Source organism: Sinocyclocheilus grahami, unplaced genomic scaffold (assembly GCF_001515645.1).
Source record: "Sinocyclocheilus grahami isolate Dianchi unplaced genomic scaffold, SAMN03320097.WGS_v1.1 scaffold987.1, whole genome shotgun sequence".
NCBI lineage: Eukaryota > Metazoa > Chordata > Actinopteri > Cypriniformes > Cyprinidae > Sinocyclocheilus > Sinocyclocheilus grahami.
This window is the reverse complement of record NW_015506166.1, coordinates 249648-258231: the sequence shown is the minus strand read 5'-3', so window position 1 is coordinate 258231 and position 8584 is coordinate 249648. Positions and strand designations below refer to the sequence as shown.

Genomic DNA, 8584 nt, shown 5'->3' with positions numbered 1-8584 from the left:
GCACCACGTGACCGGAGGGGGATTTGGCGTGACGTCAGGGGCCCGCTGTTCAGACGCCGGGAGGTCAAAATTTGGATTTATTTTTGAGATGTAAACATTTAAGAAGATAGAGTTGTGACAACAATATTGTCAGTCAACGTGGGGCAAGTTGTCACAATGAAACCTGAGTTTATCAGCAAAATGTAAACATGAAAAATAAATATTAAACAAAAAAGAATTGATGAAACACTAAAAATACAAATATTGTAAATACAAAATTGCATGAAATCTATAACAATTAAAACATAAAAAATAAAACTTGCCGAGCCTGAAGAATATGAAGTTATAAAATGGAGAAGGAAAAAAAAGAAGAAGACAAAAACAGCTCTGGCTGTGAAGGAGAAACAACTGATATTTTATTAAGATCTCACTTTTTTTTAAATCATACATCTATTTAAATCTTTTATAGTGACTGAACTATCCATGGTGGCAGGAGTTATGGAAAACAGGTAAAAACAGCAAAGATGTCTTCAAACGGATTCTCCCTTGGTTACACAAGTGTTCATATAATCTCGTCCAGTGAGATTATATGAAGGGATCCAGTGTTGATGAGGACAGGGCTCTACGTGACACAGGAGGAGAGCAGATGGCCCATACCAATGAGACGGTGTGTGTGTGTGTGTGTGTGTGCTAAACTAAGCTTCTGTGGGCGGCAGCTCCTTCACTGCATCAGGGGATTTACAGCTCTCAGCCAATGTAAGTTAGTGTAACAGCAGCAAAACAACATGGTGGCTGTACAAAGAGTGAAGAGTTCTCAGGTTCACCTGGAATTGGAACTTTCACAACTTGTAGAAATATATTTAAATATAAACGCTCATTTGCTCAAAAGTGACAGTAACTGGGGAAAAAAACTATTCAAAAATGCTGTTCTTTTAAATTTTCATGAATTTTTGTTCATCAAAGAATCCTGAAAAAAAAAGTCATGGTTTCCACAAAAAATATTAAGCAGCGCAACTTTTTTCAATATTAACAATAATAATAAATGTTTCTTGAGCACCAAATCACCATATTAGATTTCTGAAGGATCATGTGACACTGAACTACAACTTTGCAATCACAGCCTTGGTGAGCGTATGAGAGTTCTTTCCAAAACACTAAAAATGTTGCTAACCCAAAACTTTTGAATGCTATATATTGGTGGGCAAGTACACTCCCAATGACTTTATTAAAAACAAATATTTGACAACTGCCTTAAAAACTGATAACTCTTATAATTATTGGGATTAACAAATACCAAAGCATAGTCTTTGCAAATACCTACTTGTATCAATTAACAAATGAAAAACTATAACAGACTATATTTCTTTATCAGGTTTTAACAACATATAGCATGAATACCGCAGAGGACGGTTGCTAAAAAAAATCCCTATCTCTTTGGGGGGAAAAACATGAATCAATAAAAAAGGATTAATGTGCCACACATCTAAAATGAAATGAGAAAAGGCAGGAGAGGTCGTCTCTGTACACGTGACACAACACTGCACTTATTGGCAGAATGCTGCAAAATCGAGCAAACCAACAAATCATTGCCTAGCATATTTTTCTAGTGCATTTTATAAAAATATCAGATTAGGAAAAAAATGGTACAAGCAATAACATAATAATTTGCATTTCCTTAGTTCTTGCAATGCAATAGAAGTGTGCAAAACGGCCGTTAGAAATGTTGTCAACCCAAATATTGATGGATAAATAAAGACACACAATGTGCTGTATTTGGAGTATAAAGATCGATTTAAAAGAGGCCAATAACAAGCGAAAAAATGACTAATTGCAATTCAACGTGCAAATATTATGACTAGGCTGTGGGTTGTACTTTGAATTCTGAATGTTCTATAAGATTGAACAAGACTATTGGCTGAATTATTTGCAGAAGTGTAAATTTTTTTGTGGTTTGATGCTTAAGAGTTGCTAGCATTCCTAAAAAAAAACAAGAAAAGCTCAGAGCTCAAACAGCATTTTCTTTTATTTAACAAATCAACAGCTCTAAGCTCAAAGTGATCTTCTTTTATTTAACAAATCAACATAGAAATATTGCATTGACTTAAGTAAACATGATCATTCTTAAATCCATAAACTGGTAGAAATACATCGCTTCAGTAACCTCTAGAATGATAAACCAAGGCAGGCATCCGATGCTAGCCCAGAGTGCCTCAGAAAGACATGATCTACTGAAATTTACAAAACGACCATGGGCAAAACACCACTAAGTCAACCCAAATATGAATATGCATTAAAAATCCCCCCTCCCAAACCCACCCCATATCCATTCATCATCATTCATCATTCATTAAAGCCTATTTACAGTGAGTGGTACTTGCACGACTGGACAGAGAATCAGGACGTTGTTCATCACTATAAATGGTTTTAACTTCATGCAAGTGCAACACGGACATCAATTCAATCTGAAACTAAATAAAATGCCAAACCTGTTAAAAAGACTTCAAAATGGAGGAAGAGAACAGAAAGCATACACTACTAAGTATAGATTAAGGCAACAGATTCCTGATACTTGTACTGTTTTAGTGTCATGGAATTAAAGCTGCGCTAATCATCATCAACGTTCCCAATTAAAAAAAAAATCACATAAGCCTACTAACTTACTCAGTCAAAATGAACATGAACAAAAATCAAATGTTCACATTGTGCAAGAAGAACCAAAAAAAACAACAAAAAAAAAGTAAATACACATGGTATTTTACAACCTTCAGCACAGTGCAATTACAAAGAGTTTTACCATAGAAAAAAGCCCTTATAGTTCTATACATATGGCGTGGCTTCTTCTACTTTAGTTTGCAGGAAATAAAGCATTAGAGTCAACTAGTAGTTGATTAAAAAGGGAAGAGTCATAACATCTCCAAGATCCACATACCCAGTTATATGGGTAAAATATATATATGTAATCAGGACGGAAGAAAAGTTCTAAGAAAATAGGTTTAGCATTAAAAAAGTTCTCTGTAATGTAACTGTTCTCTGGTTTTCCACCACAGCAATCTATAGGATTACAGTAATTCACATTTTACTGCTCAAGCTGACCCCACAGAAGTACTGCTGGAGGAGACGCCGGCTCGCAGCGCCTCTCTGTGGCTTCAACAGTAACTGCAACACTTCAGCAGCTGCTGGACAGCAGCAGCACTAAAGAGCCACAGGAACAGTAATAGATGGAAAGCAATTAGATCCTTAATTTCCCAAATCAAATTCAACACTCCAACTTCAAAATCAGTTTAGTAGCAGTTGGAAAACAATCATCATGAATGTTTTGCTCCACTAAAAGCATGTCTGATATCAAGGATGATAAGTATTCCTTAACAAACTTAAGTGTAGCGTAATAGTGCACATAGTAGTGTTTCAGCCCATGGACTGCTCACCTTTAATCTATATTTGCCTTTTTGTCTTTTCTTTTTTTTTGCCGAGTTCTTCCAACTCAGTTTTGTTTCTATTTTGGATTTCTTTCTTTTTAAAAGCACAGTAAATTTATTCAGTATAAAATTCTGTACTGTGAAATTATTGCATAAACAATCTATTTGCATAAGCTATCCTGGATGTTATTCACGGCTCATGTTTCTCTCCTGGCCTTTTTCTTCTGAACTTGCTTCGGTGGTTCCCAATTCTGATCAGATTTCTCTGTGGGAGCAAAAATAAAGAATTTTATTCAGCATGATTATTATTAGTTATATTATTATTATTACTACTACTACTATATACATCAGGGTCCCAAAGTCAACTTTGAACATCTAGGATTTAAAATGTAATTTAAACCTGAAAATAAAATTTTAGGATTTTGGAAAAAAGGGGGAAAATTAAATACAAAGATATTATGAAATAAAAAAATTTTAATTCAAAATTTAATCCAAATTATGATGGAGCTATTCTCTGTAAAAATGGTATTAAAATAAAATGAAAAAGTTCAAAATAAAGCATTTTTACTTGACTTTTTTGGCTGTATGTGGTCAAATGCATTAGGTCACACATGTGCTATTATTGTTAACATTCTCACTAGGGATATTACAACATTACTTTATGTAAATGTTAACAGAAATAAAATACAACATAAAACATGTTCATTTAGTTTAACTCAAAGTACTAAAATAACTAAATCCAACTGATTAAACATTCTATCTATCTAAACGAACAAAAATGACGAACACAACAAAATGACTAAAACTGAACTACAACAGAAAATATATTATAATACTGTATCAATGATACTAAAATAATGCTGACTCTCACTAGATCCACCCAATGCTCATCATCTGAGATCCACTCACTTTGTGAAGACCGTGGAGGGATGTTTTGCTCATCTTTTGGAACATGAGGATGAGGCTTGACAGTCGCACTCTTCTCTGCAGGAGCAGAACCTACTTGAGTCACCTGGAAGAGGAACGTACAACTTGTTCAGTCATGCAGAATTTAAGTAGTCGTTCATTGTGTCACTACTTGGGTTTATTGAAACATGATGGTTACCTCAGCAGCTGAACCATCTTCTTCCGGTCTCTTTTTCTTTCGTCTTTTGGATTTTCCACCTCCTGCAGGATCTACCTTGTCATTGTCATCATTTGATTCCTACATCCAGATCAAATACTTAGTTAAATCTACTAGAAGTTTTGTTGATATAAGTTACAAAAAATAAGTGAATGTGTTTTTTCATACCACAAATGGCTTGGAAACTGGCATCTCTTTCAAAGCTGGGGGATCTACTTTGTGCTCTTCATAATTGCCCCACATCTCAATTGGAGGGTTCCAGTCTGAGCTCAGGTCCACGGTGGCAGGACCATCTGAAATCATATGGAGATACTGGTGATGTTAATAGTCTTACACAATGATTTTCTTTTGAACTTTCTATTCAGGGAAGAATCCACGAAAATATTAAAAACAGAACAACATCAGTATATACAGGGCTCCAGACTCATTCTTCCCACTGGTTGCTCTTTTGTGACTAACTTTCTCAGTTGGTCGCACGAGCACATGATTTAGACGCAATATTTTTGATTTGATTTATCTCAATTGGAGGGTTCCAGTCTGAGCTCAGGTCCACGGTGGCAGGACCATCTGAAATCATATGGAGATACTGGTGATGTTAATAGTCTTACACAATGATTTTCTTTTGAACTTTCTATTCAGGGAAGAATCCACGAAAATATTAAAAACAGAACAACATCAGTATATACAGGGCTCCAGACTCATTCTTCCCACTGGTTGCTCTTTTGCGACTAACTTTCTCAGTTGGTCGCACGAGCACATGATTTAGACGCAATATTTTTGATTTGATTCATTTTTGCTACAACATGAGATTAATCAATGCATGCTGATGAACTTTTATCATAGTTATATGGAACCGAAAGGTGTTAACATTCAACCTGTTCTTTTTCTTCAGTATTTGTGATTTGAATTTTGTGAACTGGAATTCCTCTTTTACTATGTTATAAGCCGGTTTTCAGATGCTTTCGAATTTGATCGAATTTGCGATCTTATTGTAACATTTTACAAGAAAAAGATAATTGTCTGATTTGCCCACATACATCTATACATATTTCACTTTTTAAGACTAAAACAAAAGATGGATTCTTTGTTATTCTTAATTAAAAAGCACAACAATAAAACAGTAAGATTTTATTGTAAAAATAACAGTAAGATACAATGACAAACTAGCTTACAAAATGCCCACCCCCACCCCAAGATTTCCAACATGTTCACCTTCTCTGGCTTAAGAAGCGTTCTTTCACTTTAGCTTGCAAACCATCCAACGTTTCCTCAATATTCACATCATTTTTGCTGCGCGCACCTTCGTGCTCCTGCTGACGGGGCGAGTATAAACCATGCCCTACTCTCTAAGCGCTGCGCAGCTCAAACGTGTAGCGCGGTTTCGTTATGCCTTCAGTTTCGTTTGCCATTTGATGTTTCTCAAATGCAACAGAAATGGCAGAGCTTATGAGTTGAACAATGCGGTGGTTCGTGCCAGTGCGACCGCACACAAAATTTAGTCGCACAGACAGAAAAAAATGGTCGCAGTCTGGAGCCCTGATATATGAATGATTTCTGAAGGATCATGTGACACTGAATACTGGAGTGATGCTGCTGAAAATTCAGCTTTGCCATCACAAGAATAAATTACATTTTAAAATATATTATTATAGAAAACAGGTATTTTAAATTGTGATAATATTTCACTGTTGTGTTACTCTATTTCTAATCAAATAAATGCAGCCTTGCCGAGCATAAGGGACTTTTCAAAAAAAAAAGTTTTTAAACCTTACCGATCACAAACTTTTGAATCAAACGTTCTTCAAGTAAATATTGGGTCCAAATAAGTTTTGATCTTACTTATATTGAGCCATTGACTGTCAAAGGTGGGTCCACTGTCCCATTGCCTGATTTCAGAGTTAGATTTAGTCCCAGTCTCTCCACCTGCGAAAATACGCGGAAAAGGTTCATTCTTCATGTTTGTAGTTCTTAGGAGCATACAAAAACAAAATGATGTGCTCCTCACAAGAATGACAGCGTAATGAAAATTACAAATAAGTACTTGATGGGTTCAGTCAAGTTTACTGGGTTCAGTTCTGCCTTAATTCTACCATCCAAACCCATGTTACTATGCTTATATATAATTTTATGCTTAACATCTGAACATAAAATTAAGTAAGGTGAAATAACTCAAAGGTTTGAATTTCATTAGAACAACCATCTACCATCTGATGATTACTACATGTAACAAGAAACTTTAAGATCTGTCACAATAATCTGAAAAAACGCTTAAATGCAACCATTGTTATAAACAAATCATGCTCTGATCTATTACCCTCGGACTCTTGTTTCCAGGTGGCGTTCTCACGGTTCTTGTGCCCAGGGGTCTTTCTCCCAGCAGACAACTTCTCGTTGTTTAAAGCATTTGTTTGGGTTGACTTCGCAGGAACCTCTGTCCATCCTCCACCATTAACAGAGTTCACATCATTCCAGTTAGACGACACTAAAAGAAAAGGGTGAAATTTGTAAGGTAAGTTCCGTCACATTATTATCGTTGAAAGGTTTGTGGATGGTAAGATGCTTTTTTATTTTTTTTTTAAAGAAGTCACTTTTACTCACAAATGCTGCATTTATTTGATCGGTAAAAGCATTAACACTGTGAACTATTACAATTATTTTCTCTTTAAAAGTATTTTAAAATGTAATTTATATTTCAAAAATGAATTTTCAGCAACCATTACTCCAGTCTTCAGTGTCACATGATCCTCCAAAAATCACTCTAATATGTGGATTTGCTGCTCAAGAAACATTATTATTATTATCAATGTTGAAAGCAATTCTTAATATCTTTGTGAAAACTGTGATTTCGGGATTCCTTCAAGTTGAAAAGAAGAGCATTTATTTAAAATGGAAATCTTTTTTAACATTGTAAATATTTCTAGTGTCCCTTTTGATCACTCTAATGCATCCTCGCAAAAGAAAAAAAAAAATCGTACCATCCCAAAACTTTTGAACTATAGCGTACATGAATCTAAGTCCTCAGTAAAAATACATATATTTCCATTAAATTAATTCTAGTTTTTTTTTTTTTTTTTTTTTTAACAAAGAAACATTCACAGATTCTGTATTCAGTATATGAATAGTGTAATTTTTACCTGAGGGTATAATTGTGTCACCCTTCGAGGCCTTGGCACGTGATGACTCTGCAATACATCGAAGGAAGAGCGCTTTAAATCCTTGCGTATTAACTAGGGATGTTCATTTTAACCGGTTAACCGTTAACTGACCGTAAGAATTTTTGACCGATTAATACAATCAGTTAAACGGTTTAAAAAGTCATTTATTAATTTTTTTCAGTAATTTATCAAAATATTGAAAAAGGTTTGCTGCATGGTTAAAATACCGTAGTATATATAAAAAAAATTAGTAAAAAAAAAAAAGAAAAATACAAGCAAGTCGAGTATAAGTCACATTTTATTATTTATATAAGAAGCTATAGCAATATAAACGACAAGCCAAAACAAATTTGTTTAGGCTAAAATGAAACTGAAACCAACGTTGGGTCTCTCATTCCACACAAAATCAAATGTTTCCTTATTCGCGATGTATTTGAATGCCAAAATATTATTTATTATGTAGGCCTACTTCACTCGTGTTCCAATATCCATGTAAAACAAAATGTTTTGCATAACATCACGGCGGTACGGTAATAACACTTCGGCACAGACTTTACTACATATTTGAACTGAGCAGTGTGTTTTTTTCCATATGTTTGACTGACTGTGTTTTATTATGATAATGAACAGGCTGCATTGTCAAGGTAGCAATGCTTAACTGTGTGCACGCATGCGGCGCCGGCGCAATCACTTTTAACAGTGGAAGTAACTACTCCTTTTAGTCCAAAAGATAATCGGAATTGTAAAAGGTTTGCTTTTATTTGTGTACATTCACAATAAAAAATCTTTGTGCTTTTGTAAAATAAGCCTATAGAAAAATAGGATGCTGCTTTCTGCCGTCTGGTTTCCTTTTACGCAGCACAAAATATATACAATATATATATATATATATATATATAGCCTAGCTTTAT

At 34.7% G+C, this 8584-nt stretch overlaps 1 pseudogene; it reads right to left on the bottom strand.

The window, feature by feature from the left end:
* Nucleotides 1-2746: 2746 nt before the first annotated feature.
* LOC107565206 (protein LYRIC-like) overlaps nt 2747-8584 on the bottom strand; it is a 9852-nt pseudogene continuing 4014 nt past the window's right edge.